Below are 15,909 nucleotides of genomic sequence, written 5' to 3'. Positions count from 1 at the left end.
AAGGGTCAGTTTTGGGTCCTATTTTGTTTTTACTGTACATTTTGCCACTTGGTCAAATTATCGGTTGTTTCAAGGATGTATCATATCATTTCTATGCCGACGATGTCCAGTTGTATTTGGTCTTTTAATGATGCTGAGTTCCATTGTTTGTCTCTGTTCCTAGAGTATGTGTCCTCCATCAAAGACTGGCTGGCCACTAACTACTTGCAGATAAATTCAAACAAGACTGAAACGCTGATCTTTGCTCCAGACCATAAGATCCTGCTGACCAAACAGCACCTTGGCTCTCTGGGCTCCTCTGTCAAATCCAGCCTCAGAAATCTGGGGGTTGTGTTTGACCAGGCCATGTCTTTGGAGACACCCTCAAAACAGCTCGTCTGAAATTGCTTTTATCATCTTAGGAACATCTCTAAAATTCGCAAAATATTATCAAAGAAGGATCTGGAAATGATCATTCATGCTTTCATATCAACAAGACTTGACTACTGCAACTCTGTTTTTACCTGTTTGAATAAGTCTGCTCTGAACAAACTGCAAATTGTTCAAAATTCTGCTGCTAGATTATTAACAGGTGCCCCTCGAAGGTCTCATATCACTCCAGTCTTGTCGGCTCTCCATTGGCTCCCTGTAAAATTCAGGATTGATTTTAAGATTTTAGTGCTTAAACGGTCAGGCCCCACAGTACATCCTGGACCTTTTGAAGCCATATTCCTCTGGCCGCACTCTTCGGTCCTCTGGCCAGAACCTGCTTGTAGTCCCTATGACTCGTTATAAGACCCGAGGGGACCTGTCTTTTCAGTCTGTTGCTCCCAGACTGTGGAACGCCCTGCCTCTGTCCATGCGTCTGGCAGACTCTGTCTCTTTTAAAAAGGATCTGAAAACATTTTTATTTAGGAAAGCTTTTGGTTGATGGGTTTTCACTAGTGTCACTTTAATTTTACATATGTATATACATTTTTTTTATATATATTGTTTGTTTTGCCTATTCTCTTGTACAGCACTTTGTGATTTTATCTATGAAAAGCGCTTTATAAATAAACGTTATTTACTTACTTTGATCTATGGATTGTGAGTATGAAAATTCAAATGCTTATGATTTCGGACAGATTTGACTTACTTTACCTAACCTGAGAATAATCAAAATAAGGTTAAAGGTGTCTAGAAATATGCACCATATAAAAAATATAAATACAAATTTGGACTAGTCAGACAACATGAGTGCTCTGTATAGGAAGGGTCAAAATCGCCTACATTTGCTGAGGAGATTGAGGTCCTTTGGGGTGTGTAGGACACTACTGAACTTTTTATGATACAACAGTTGCATCAGTCATTTTTTATGCGGTGGTCTGCTGGAGTGGTGGAATCACTGAGGGATAAGAAAAGGCTTGAAAAAATGATTAGGAGGGCCAGATCTATCGTGGACTGTCCTCTGGACTCAGTGGAGCAGGGGGGTGAGAGGAGGATGTTTGCTAAGCTATCGAACATCATGAACAACCCCTCCCAACCTCTGTATGAGACAGTAGGTAGGTACTTAGGTAGCTCCTTTAGTCAGAGACTGTTGCTCCCCCGGTGTAAGAAGGAGTGCTACCGAAGATTATTTGTTCCAACAGCAGATAGACTTTTTAATATGAGCATATCTTAGTATTGACACTACCATGGGACCTTTTTTTTTTTTTAGGAGAATATATTTACCCATATACTTATATTTAGGATATGAATTTATTTATTAAACATTTTTTTCATTTATATTTAATGATATATCTATTATGTTTTTTTGATCTCCCTACATAATTTATCTTCAGAATACAAAGTTGCAATATATATTTTTTGTCTTAAGTGTAATATTTGTTTCTGTCCTGTTTATGCTGCTGTAACGACAAAATTTCCCCTTGGGATAAAGATCTTATCTTTAGCTGTTGGTTAGCGTCTCTGGACAAGACGGGAACATTTGATCCGAAGAGGCCGATGTTGTGGGGTTTCTTGCTCCCTCTAGCGGTCATGTTGTGTTTTAACACAGCTCTGCTTTTACTTCTCTCAAACCATCTGCTGTGCAAATCCCAACCTGAAGAGGTACGTAACTGAACCGTGAACGAATGTTCCGGGTTTAAATTAGGGCTGCACGATTAATCGCAATTTACATGTAATCGCACTTAAATCGAGATCGCTTATCGCGATTTTAAAATCGCAAAGGCTGCGATTATTTTTTATGCGCAGTGTGTCAGTGATGATCGGCTCAGTAAACACTGCTCTATCTGAAAGCACTGTGAGTTTGAGTCGCTTATAACGTGCATTTGAAAAAAACAACACGTGTCAACATCTTTCCAAAACATGAGAAGCTTTTATGAACCTCTTTTTAATAACATGCAACATTTAGTAACATGCGTTTACTCCAAACTCACTTCATAACGACAGCTGAGCTCCTCCTTCTGTGAGATGATGAGCTTCTTACACAGAATAAGGCAGTCGTGTGTTTACAAGTCATGTTTAATCAAAGCGTTTCAATCTTCTGTTTATTCAGCCACAGCGATAGGGGTTTCCTGGAATGATGCGCATTACTGTACTTCTGCGGCGGGGCATATTTAGCGTGTTCGCGTGAGAGCGCCCTCTGGCGTTCAGATGGAGAAGTATCTACTACCAATCAGCCGCACTCCACTGACAAGCTGCGCACAAAATAATCGCAGCCTTTGCCAAATCGTGTGCGATGTTATTGCGATTAATCGTGCAGCCCTAGTTTAAATCAAGTCAAAGTTTATGAAGACCGTCCTTTATGATTAGATTCGGATTAAAAATAGTTATATGAAGATACTATTTCATGATAAACTATACAACAGTAGTAGCTGTCTGAGGTGAAGCTAATTCTCAGAGTTTTGATGTTTAATGGCAACATATTAGCAGTTCAATAAAAGTTATTATTTTCTATATTATTTTTTTGGTTCTTTTGCTCACAAACCACTCCTTTAAAGAAGAAGATTTTGAGTAGTTTCTCTCTGGCTGTGGTGCTCGGTTTGTCCTGGGTCATTGGTTACTTTATGCTCATCACCCATGACAAAACACTCTACATCATTCTCAGTGTGGTCTTCTGTCTCTGCAATACAACACAGGTGTGCTATTACACTGTTAATAATATTTTTTGACACATTATTAATATTAGGTGCAGTACATTTTTATTGGATTTATTCAAGCTGTCTTTCATTGTTTGGTGACTGACGACCTCATTTTCTGTCTTTCAAAGGGTGTTCAGATTTTCTTTTTATTTACACTGAAGTCTTTTCTAAAGTCGAGAGCTCGATATAATCTGGATTCTAAGACTGAATCAAGGGGAGAACCTTAAAACATGGAAAATGGACACAAAAAGCAAGATTGTAGAAGATTCCCTTTGTCTGCTGACATTTATTTTAGTTCAGTTTAATAAATTATTAAATGATCTCATATACTTTCATAAGGTACTGTAAGATTGTACTTAAAAATGTAAATCTTTTCAACCTAAATTACATTAAATTAATTAGTTGAAGCTTGTATGACTTATAAAAAAAAGTTGACAATTGCATAACTTATTTTGATGAGTTAAGCAATGTGAAAGCATATGTTGTCATTCATTTTTTACAGAGTATAGTAAACTTTAGATATTATAATATATATATAATATATGCAAACAGTCTTGTCAAAAACTTTACTTTAGTCTTTGATTTATATCAGACTTGCTTTAGGACAAATTATGGATTTCAATTTTCTTACTGTTTATTAAAAAAGTTTATTTGAAAATATGTGGTTTGTTTTATTTATTATTTACTGCTCTCAAGGCTCAGTGATGGCGAAACAAAATATAACTACAGTTTATAGTGATATTTGTCAAATGTTGATGCTTAACATAATGATTTGGTAAAGTAAATGGTATACATCTAGAGTGTCACGGATCGCACCTCTGTGGCTCTCTCCACTCATCAGCGAACACCTTCACCGGAATATTGAACTTCACTTCCCATAAGCCCCGTACCTAGGTCTAATTACCTGCACAGGTGTTTCCCATTCACCTCTCCATATAAACTGTTGCCTGACTCTCCCTCATTGCGAAGTCTTGTTCTGCCTCGGCTAACATCTCCAAGCGTTATTATTCTACTGTTGTCTCTACGTGTATTGGACCTTTGACTGTTTATCGACACCTGTTTCCTTGTCTGCCGCCTGCCCTGACCTTCTGCCTGTTTACCGTCTCTGATTCTGGATTGCCGCCTGCCTCGACCTCTGCCTGGTATTGTTTATGTTCTTGGATTCTCTTCGTTGTTGTCTACGCTGTACTCTGACCCTTGCCTGTTTGACCATTCTCAATAAATACTGCAAATGGATCCGAACGTCTCTGACTCTGCATCACAGAAGACTTCGCCAACACAGGATCCAGCAGCCATGTATCGTTTGTCAACCGAAGTAACATCTCAAGCATCGGTGCTGGCTGCCCACCAGCAACAACTCGTCAAGTTAACTGCACTTACCGAAGACCTCGTACGATCCATGCAAACGCTAACCACCCAGGCAGCTGCTTCACCTCCGGCAGCGATCGCTCCGGTTCAGCCTACCCCGTCTGTGAGTGTTCCATTCAGTAATCCTCGTCTGTCCCTTCCTGAAAAGTTTGATGGTTCATCAGCCCTGTGTAAGGGATTCCTGTTGCAGTGTTCTATATTCATCAATCAACAGCCGCAGCTGTACCAAACTGATGACAGCCGGGTTTCATTCATCTGCTCTCTACTGACCGGAAGGGCGCTGGAATGGGCAACAGCGCTGTGGCACGGCGGTCGACTATCATTCCCTTCATATGACAGCTTTCTTCAGCAATTCAGATAGGTGTTCGAACATCCCGCTGGAGGAAAGGAGCCGGGCGAACTACTATTGTCTCTACGCCAGGGCGGATCATCTGCGGCAGATTACACCCTTTCGTTCCGCACTCTAGCTGCGCAGACGGGCTGGAAAGATGACCCACTCAAGTTGCTATATCGCAAGGGGCTCAGTGCTAACCTGCAGGGGGAGCTGGCGTGTCGAGATGAGGGTAAGACACTGAATCAACTTATGGATCTGGCCATTCGTCTGGACAACCTGATGCGAGCTCGGCGAGTGCCCCAAATGCACCGAGTCAATGAACCGCTATCCACCGCCCAAGAATCTGAACCCATGCAAGTTGGCTACACTCGTCTCACCCCAGAGGAGAGAGAGAGAAGATTGCGCAATCGTCTCTGTTTGTATTGTGGACAATCCGGCCACATGAGGGCGACTTGTCCTAATCGACCAATCACCCGAGATTCTGCTGCGGTGAGTTTGCATCTCTGCTCTTCTAGATCCTTTGAACTGGCTATTACTCTACGTTTTGACAATGAAGTAGTTCATACCACAGCTTTAATTGACTCTGGAGCTGCTGGAAATTTCATTGACTTAACCTTCGCTAAAACTCATTGCCTTTCTCTTCTTCCATGTGAATCCCGGATGGCAGTGGCAGCGTTAGACGGACGCCCATTGGGTTCCGGCAAAGTCCATTACATCACTTCAGAAATCACTTTATGCACTAGCACTCTGAGCTCTGAGCTCATTCAACTGTTCACCATCGAATCCCCATGACATCCCATCATTCTCGGTTTACCCTGGCTGGAGAAGCACAACCCCACGATTTCATGGTCTGAGAAACAGATAACCCAGTGGTCCAAGACCTGTCAAGAGAACTGTTTGCAACCTCTCACCAAGTTTACTCCCATCACCATTCACTCTGAGGGGACCGATCTTCAGGGGATTCCGGCTCAGTATCACGATCTCTCCCTAGCGTTCAGTGAGAACCGGGCCAACCAACTTCCTCCTCATCGATCAAGCGACTGTGCCATTGATCTCATCCCAGGAACCATGCCCACACGAGGAAGATTTTTTCCTCTTTCCCAACCAGAGTCTGAGGCCATGAAATCATACATAGAGGAACAGCTTTCGAGAGGATTCATAAAGCCATCCACATCTCCCGCTTCAGCTGGGTTCTTCTTCGTAAAGAAAAAGGATGGAGGGCTTCGTCCCTGTATCGATTACCGCAGCCTAAATGAGATCACGGTAAAGTTTCGTTATCCCCTGCCTTTGGTTCCAGCAGCCCTCGAACAGCTCCGTACCGCAAGGTACTTCACAAAGTTGGATTTACGAAACGCTTATAATCTCATTCGGATCAGAGAGGGAGACGAGTGGAAAACAGCTTTCTCAACCACTACGGGGCACTACGAATATCACGTGATGCCGTTCGGGCTCGCCAATAGTCCTTCAGTATTCCAGTCTTTTGTCAACGAGGTCTTCCGAGATATGCTCAACCAGAACGTCATTGTCTATATAGATGATATTCTTATTTATTCAGAGACTTTCAAGGATCACGTGAAAGATGTAAGAGCAGTTCTTCAACGTCTCATTGAGGACCAACTGTACGCCAAGATACAGAAATGTGAGTTTCATCAGACACAGGTCTCCTTCCTGGGTTACATCATCAGTGCCGAGGGGGTGACTATGGACAGCGGCAAGGTGCGAGCAGTTGTAGATTGGCCTCAACCCACCAATGTGAAGGGGTTACAACGTTTCCTGGGTTTCGCCAACTTCTATCGGCGATTCATCAGAAACTTCAGCATCACGGCAGCACCCCTCACCTCTCTGCTTCAGGGCGGAGGCAAGCGATTAAGATGGTCTTCTGAGTGTGCTGCAGCGTTCCAATGCCTCAAGGACAGGTTCACTACAGCTCCCATTCTGCATCATCCAGATCCCAGACGGGAGTTTATCGTGGAAGTGGACGCGTCCAATACAGGAGTCGGGGCTATACTGTCACAACGGCATGGTAATCCAGCGAAATTATTCCCCTGTGCTTACTATTCCCGCAAACTTACCCCAGCAGAGAGAAACTACGATGTGGGTGACAGAGAGCTGTTGGCGATGAAGACAGCATTCGAGGAGTGGCGGCATTGGTTGGAGGGAGCCCATCTGCCCTTTACGGTACTTACGGACCACCGTAACCTAGAGTACATTAAGGCTGCTAAACGATTGAACCCCAGACAGGCAAGGTGGTCGCTCTTCTTCACGAGATTTGACTTCAAAGTAACATATCGGCCAGGCTCCAAGAACGTCAAGGCAGATGCGCTGTCACGCCAGTTCGACAGCTCCGCTAATCCTTCCACTTCAGAGCCCATACTCCCCGCAACGCTGATTCTCGCGCCCATTCAATGGGACATAATGACAGAGATATCTTCGGCTCAGGGTGAGGAACCAGCACCGCCTGAATGTCCCCCAGATCGCACTTACGTGCCAACCTGTCTCCGCACTCGAGTATTACAATGGATTCATAATACCCCCAGTGCTGGTCATCCCGGGATTACAGCCACTACTCATCTGACCATGAATCGTTTCTGGTGGCCTACGCTTCAGGCCGATGTCATCACGTTCATACATCAATGCAGCACTTGCAACATCGTCGTAAAGCCAGCATACTGTCGTAAAGCCGTTTCCTCATGTGGGCCGAGTACGCCCAGAACTCGTTGCGCAAACCTTCTACTGGCCTCACTCCCTTTCAGTGTGTGTTAGGATATCAACCTCCTCTGTTTCCCTGGTCTGGGGAGCCCACCAATCTTCCAGCTGTAAATACGTGGCTTCAGAGAAGTGAGGAGACCTGGAACAATGCTCACGTACATCTACAACGAGCGGTTCGCAGAGTCAGAGAACAGGCTGATCGTCATCGGAGAAGGGGACCTGAATACGTTCCCGGACAGTGGGTGTGGTTGTCATCCAGGGATCTCCGTCTTCGACTTCCCTGCAAAAAACTAAGTCCTAGGTACGTGGGTCCTTTAAGATTCTCAGACAAATAACACCAGTGTCATACCGTCTTGCATTACCACCCACTTATCGCATCTCTCCTACTTTTCATGTTTCATTACTCAAACCGGCCGGTGATCCGAGTGGAGAGAGGGACCAGGACGAGGTTGCGGAGGAGAGCTCCCCTCCAATCATCATCGAGGGCGAGGAGGCTTACCGAGTGAAGGAGATCCTCGATTCCAGACGCCGAGGCAGGGAGTTACAGTACCTTATCGACTGGGAGGGGTATGGTCCCGAGGAAAGATCCTGGGTGAGATCACAGGACATATTGGATCCTTCACTTACCTCCGAGTTTAATCGAAACCACCCAACAAGACCTGCCCCCAGACCCCGTGGAAGACCTCGGCGTCGCACCTGTCCTCGCTTCAGGAGCCGCTCGCAGGAGGGGGGCTCTGTCACGGATCGCACCTCTGTGGCTCTCTCCACTCATCAGCGAACACCTTCACCGGAATATTGAACTTCACTTCCCATAAGCCCCGTACCTAGGTCTAATTACCTGCACAGGTGTTTCCCATTCACCTCTCCATATAAACTGTTGCCTGACTCTCCCTCATTGCGAAGTCTTGTTCTGCCTCGGCTAACATCTCCAAGCGTTATTATTCTGCTGTTGTCTCTCCGTGTATTGGACCTTTGACTGTTTATCGACACCTGTTTCCTTGTCTGCCGCCTGCCCTGACCTTCTGCCTGTTTACCGTCTCTGATTCTGGATTGCCGCCTGCCTTGACCTCTGCCTGGTATTGTTTATGTTCTTGGATTCTCTTCGTTGTTGTCTACGCTGTACTCTGACCCTTGCCTGTTTGACCATTCTCAATAAATACTGCAAATGGATCCGAAGGTCTCTGACTCTGCATCACATAGAGATAAGGACAAAGGAAGCTTTTCATATGAAGTCATCCTACTTCGTAAAGTCAAGTTAGTGCCTCATTTTAGCTATTTAATCTGTCAGGAAATGTGGCTGTTCATATATATGTATATATATATATACATATACATATATATACACTCACCTAAAGGATTATTAGGAACACCTGTTCAATTTCTCATTAATGCAATTATCTAATCAACCAATCACATGGCAGTTGCTTCAATGCATTTAGGGGTGTGGTCCTGGTCATGACAATCTCCTGAACTCCAAACTGAATGTCAGAATGGGAAAGAAAGGTGATTTAAGCAATTTTGAGCGTGGCATGGTTGTTGGTGCCAGACGGGCCAGTCTGAGTATTTCACAATCTGCTCAGTTACTGGGATTTTCACGCACAACCATTTCTAGGGTTTACAAAGAATGGTGTGAAAAGGGAAAAACATCCAGTATGCGGCAGTCCTGTGGGCGAAAATGCCTTTGATAGAGAATGGGCCGGCTGATAGAAGAGCAACTTTGACTGAAATAACCACTCGTTACAACCGAGGTATGCAGCAAAGCATTTGTGAAGCCACAACACACACAACCTTGAGGCGTATGGGCTACAAAAGCAGAAGACCCCACCGGGTACCACTCATCTCCACTACAAATAGGAAAAAGAGGCTACAATTTGCACGAGCTCACCAAAATTGGACAGTTGAAGACTGGAAAAATGTTGCCTGGTCTGATGAGTCTTGATTTCTGTTGAGACATTCAGATGGTAGAGTCAGAATTTGGCGTAAACAGAATGAGAACATGGATCCATCATGCCTTGTTACCACTATACAGGCTGCTGGTGGTGGTGTAATGGTGTGGGGGATGTTTTCTTGGCACACTTTAGGCCCCTTAGTGCCAATTGGGCATCGTTTAAATGCCACGGCCTACCTGAGCATTGTTTCTGACCATGTCCATCCCTTTATGACCACCATGTACCCATCCTCTGATGGCTACTTCCAGCAGGATAATGCACCATGTCACAAAGCTCGAATCATTTCAAATTGGTTTCTTGAACATGACAATGAGTTCACTGTACTAAAATGGCCCCCACAGTCACCAGATCTCAACCCAAAAGAGCATCTTTGGGATGTGGTGGAACGGGAGCTTCGTGCCCTGGATGTGCATCCCACAAATCTCCATCAACTGCAAGATGCTATCCTATCAATATGGGCCAACATTTCTAAAGAATGCTTTCAGCACCTTGTTGAATCAATGCCACGTAGAATTAAGGCAGTTCTGAAGGCGAAAGGGGGTCAAACACAGTATTAGTATGGTGTTCCTAATAATCCTTTAGGTGAGTGTATATATATATATAATTATTTTTTATAAATATGGTCCCACTTTTATTACATGTCTACATGTCATTAACTACTTACATAAAAAAAAAAAAAATGTTTGGTACAATTTCCTTATTGTGTTCATGTTTTATCTTGCTGTTATTGAGGTGGAATACAGGTAAGGTAAGGTAAGTTAACCATTACCTAAAAAATAATTCATACTTGTAAAAAAGTAGACATTTTTTATTTCATTTTTAAATTCCTCTACATCATTCATGAGTTTCAGCATTAAACATGTTGACAATGGGTATATAGGATGAATTAATGAATTATTGAGCTTTCAGTCTCAAGACAAAATATCCCTCCATAATTTTGCATGCATGTTTTGGAGATACCCTGAAAAAGATTGGTAAGAAATATATGCTGTGCCTGTCTGAATAACACAGAATAATATGTAATATACTGTCATTGTTTAGTGCTGTTTTCCTGCCTCGTTTAGCTCTGTCTGTAATATAAGTTTAATTGGAAATGGATGATTATTTCCATGACTGAAGGACTTCCCACTCCAGCAAAGATCCAGCCCTTTATAAACCAGACAGTAACAAGAGTTCATATTAGTAGTTAGTTTTATATTTGTCGTGTGTAATGGACCACTTTCTGCTCTTAATCTTAACCACAGGTAAGGTTCACTTTTGAAATTGTTAGAATTGTAATACACGTTAATTATATATAGTTAATAGTTTATTTATCATAATAATGATAAATAAATAAATAAAAATATGCATTTCAATGTGTATATATATATTTTATTGACCATACTCTGTTGTTTCTATTAATATTATTATTATTAACAATAGCAATAATAAAAAATATTAATTTACTATTTTCATTATAATTAAATAATAATGGTTATATTTTAAACAATAATGGATTATAATTAAATTTTGATGCTTTAGCTGATTTTTTAATAACATTTTTTATCTGAAAATATTCTCATATTTTGTTTCTTTCTTTACTCTGTTTGCACAACTTGCATTCCTGATTGTGTGTTTGTTTTCTGGGTTAATTTCCACATAGGTGTTTTGCACATCACAGTTCTGTGCATACCACATACTAATTTTCCAAATACTTCTAAAAATAGAAGTAGCCTACTAATTTGACTAAGGCACTATCCATATCGCTACAAATCGCTGGAAGGGGTCTGTGTGATGTGTTTGTGTATACAAATGTATATACAAATGTAATGTATATGCAAAAAGTGAATATTCACAGTTGTTACCTTGAGCTATTTCTGATCTGACCCATATAAATTACTTTTTATTGCTATAGTTCAATGTATTCAAATCATATCAAATACTTTTTTACTTAATTTTGATGTTTTAACTAAAGTTTTGTTTGAGACTACACACTTCTGCTAATTTTTGGTGTTATTTGAGTGAGGTTTTTCAACTCTTTCAGACAAACCCACCAATAAAATGGCACAAATCAAAACAAAATGAGATTGTTTGCTTTTCAGGTTAGTTAGACTGTTTTTTCCTGTCTTAATGGCTGGTTCTTGGAATAAGTTGACAAGCTGAACAGGAGAACACAAAAGCAGGAACAGGGGAAAATCCAAATCCGAACTGGCAGCCAGTTTATACAGCCCATAAGAACAGGCAGAGGTTCAGACCCAGGCAGACGATCACTTGACACATGTTAAAACGCAGACAGGAATAATCCATCGGAGCAAGTCACTAGCCAGAGGTAGCGAGAATCACTGGCATAGAAAAAAGCCGGGCTGAATAAACAAAAGTGTAGTTAAATAGACAAAACACACTGGCAATGAAAGATAAAACTGAGGGGTAGAAACAGGAACAGATCAGAAAAGAATGAGAAACAGCTGTTTGCGCGTGCACGTCTGCATTTATTACGAAGCCAGATCAGCTGCGTGCGGCCGACACGTGAAAAACTAAAGAAAGAGACATCAAACCTGCAACCTGACAGATACCTTTTGTCTAATGTTTGTCTCTGTAAACAGCTGTTTTTGAACAGACTTGGTGTCAAAACTATTCGGCTGACTCTATAAACATCAACACCTCAACATTCGGCACCTTTACACTCCAGACAACAACCCAGAGATCCAACACTACAGCACCCCTGAACACCAGCACCTCAACATTCGTCCCCTCTACACTCCAGACAACAACCCAGAGATCCACCACTACAGCACCCCTGAACACCAGCACCTCAACATTCAACACCTCTACACTCCAGACAACCCAGAGATCCACCACTACAGCACCCCTGAACACCAGCACCTCAACATTCGTCCCCTCTACACTCCAGACAACAACCCAGAGATCCACCACTACAGCACCCCTGAACACCAGCACCTCAACATTCAACACCTCTACACTCCAGACAACCCAGAGATCCACCACTACAGCACCCCTGAACACCAGCACCTCAACATTCAACACCTCTACACTCCAGACAACCCAGAGATCCACCACTACAGCACCCCTGAACACCAGCACCTCAACAATCGGCCCCTCTACACTCCAGACAACAACCCAGAGATCCACCACTACAGCACCCCTGAACACAACAACGACCAAACCCAAACTGGTGTGTGAAAACAAGGGTACCTTACTAAACGGGATCTGCCTCTGCCCAGACGATTGGACTGGAACTACCTGCAACATCTGTAAAACCCATTTAAAATATTACATGATATGTAGACTGAATAATCTTGCTTAAGTTCTCAAGGTTACTGAGAGTCTTCTCTTTTTTTTTTTTTACAGCAAATTTCTGCCTCACACAAACCAGTGAATTCACCTTTCCAAAAACGGTCTTAGGCCAGTTTGCTTCCTCAGTTGAGCAATGTCAATCACATACACCAAATGGTATTTCAGTCTACCTTTCTGTATTTACAATATACTCTCTACTTTAAAAATCTCTTCATTTAACATGAATGTTTTTCAGCTGGAATCCCCAGAGCTTCGGCCCTCTGTAATAGATCTACTCACTTATTTGATCCTCCAAACACTCTAGATTGTCGTTTGACCCTGGACACCATTAATAATGATGTAAGTAATCAATGTCTAATGATTGTCATATATAGTCATATAAAACATGAATTTTCCTCAGATGAAAACAGAAAAGCTTGCATGATTGCATAATTTTTATTTATTTATTTATTTATTTTTTAAATGAAGCTTTCTGGAGCTACTCAAGCCGAAGTCCTCAAATTAGCCTCCAGTACCCAGATCCTCACATCCATACCGGAACGGCTAACAGCCCACAACATCACAAATGCTGTAAAAATAACCAACATCCTGCTCTCCCGTAATGAAACTGCACAAAGCACGGTACTTATTAAGCCTTAAACAGATTGAAAAATTTAAAGTCTCCTGTCACGAGGGACATTTCCAGATTTTCTCCTTTTAAACTGTGTGTGTGTGTGTGAGTTTGGAAACATTACTCTTTTTTATGTTTTTGTAAGAACTCTCTTAAGCTCATCAAGGCTGCATTTATTTCATGTAAAATATTGCAAAATATTATTACAATTAAAAGAACTGATTATTTATTCCTGTGATTAAAGCTGAATTTTCAGCATCATTACTCTAGTCTTCAGTGTCACATGATCCTTCAGAAATCATTCTGATATGCTGATTTGATGCTCGATAAACATTTCTTGTTACTTCTTATTCTCATAATTATGTTTATAATGTTTTATTATTAATACTAATAATTATAAAAATAATTATATATTATCTATTAATTGTATTATTATAAGAGTCGATTTTTAAATGTTTTTAGGGTAACAATATAGCAAGAAAATTTGTATTTGCTCTTGTTCATGTCTTTTTTGTTTCTCTCTTTACCCTGCACAACTTGTTTTTCATAATTTGCATGTTGTTATTTCCATATGCAGTGTTAACATTGCATGTCAGTGCCTAATTTTCCAAACTTCTGATGAAATAGACAGATATACTAATTTGACTACTCCAGGTACACCACAAAACACTATACATAATCAACTGCGCAGGTCCAGTTTTAGATTCTGTGTATGCACACATTTTTACACTTCTTTGCTAAGGTATGTCTGCAACATGTTTATATTACTACTGCACACAGATGAGCAAAAACATTATGACCACACTCTAAAAAATAAAACATTGGGTCAACAAAAAAATATATATGTTAACGTTTTCCACTAGAATTTTTACGTTAAGACTGCTGGCAGATTTACATGAATTCAAAGCGATGTTTTGAGTATGGTGAACGACCTTTTAGGCCACAATAAAACGCATTTCTAAGTAACATGAACTTAATAATTTTCAACATGAATGCAAGTAATTAAGTTGATCCAACATAATGTTTTAAGTTAGGTGAAGAAGTTTTTTGGCCACAATAAAACACATTTCTAAGTAACATGAACTTAATAATTAAGTTGATCTCTGCAAGAGTTAAGTTGAGCCCTTTTGATTTGATTTGAAGCTGATTACTCTTTTAAACATACATGTAACATTCATCTTTTAATATATTTCCCTTTCAGAACATTTAAATGAACTGTATTACCATTACAGTCCTTTCTAATACAACGTAGCATACATTTTCTTAGAAAGTAACCTGTGTACTTATCACTTCAAATCAAACATTCAATTGAAATGTATGGTCACTACACTGTCATTAGACAGGCGCGCACACGCTGTTAACGATATCATTGGCTGTAGAGTTTGACAATCTGTCAATAAAAATCAGCCAACACTTTTTTGTTCTCCTCCGATCTACATTGATCTCATAAATTGCCTCTGTGAAGTTTGAACACAGAAAACATTTCATCACTGGATAGGCTTTGTTCGTTTATTTAAAGTGTGGTTTATGTCAGCTGAATGTGCAGAACACTTTTCAGAGAAGATATTTTAGTACAATTCACACCCAGCAGTAACTCAGGGAAAAAAAATCTCTGAATGCTTCACGTGAAACTTCGGTCTTCCGACCTATTACCATCGTGTCAATTCTCTATTGATTTTGATGGTAATATCAATTCTGATTAATGTTAATATGCGCGCGAGGGAGGGAGGGAGAGCAAGACAGTTTGAAGACTTTTGAAGACGCACTCTCTTTTGTGAGAGTGCGCGCGCGCGGCCGGAGGATGGTCTCTCTCTCTCTCTCTCTCTCTCTGCTCATTCTCTCAGTAACATGATGCGCGGGTGCCTATGAAATTTGGAAAACTAAAACGGAATTCATAGGGCCCTACATAACTCCGACTGGTTTTGAGCAATGTATCTGAACAAATAGTGAAGCTACTCAATCAGTGACAGGCTACAGCTACTAGCTAACTTTACCTCGGCACACAGACTAACGTATACTATTAACACTGCTCAAATTTCAGAGAAAGGACTTCCAGATTTCGGTATTTGGTTACAGTAGGCTATCACCAATAGAATCCTGAGCGAATGTGAAAGCATAAACATATGTGTAAGCATAAAATTACTTACCATTCACCACATTACACTTCAGCTAGTTTCAGCTGTGGCCACACTCCTCTGGCCTTGAACATGCGCACGGAAACTGTGGGCCGTTTACCCAATGTCATCAAATAGTTTTTTACATTAATAGAACTTAAAATTTTTATTAATTTTTGATTAACTGAAAATGTTAAACTCTGACAAGTCATGATAGTATATTTAATCAATTGGCATAATTTGTGTGTCATCCCAGCTCAATAAAATAACAATTACAAGTAAAAAGTCTAACGGTATCTCAGAACTTGATTTTTTATTTCACAACAATATATATATATTTAAGTAATGACTAAAGGTCCTCTGAATTAGTTTTTAGAGTGCACCTGCTTAATCTGCCGTTGGTCCCTCCGCGTGCTGCCAAAACAGT

This window comes from Rutilus rutilus (assembly GCF_951802725.1).
Source record: "Rutilus rutilus genome assembly, chromosome: 8".
NCBI lineage: Eukaryota > Metazoa > Chordata > Actinopteri > Cypriniformes > Leuciscidae > Rutilus > Rutilus rutilus.
The sequence above is the reverse complement of the archived record's forward strand: the minus strand, read 5'-3'. Positions refer to the sequence as shown.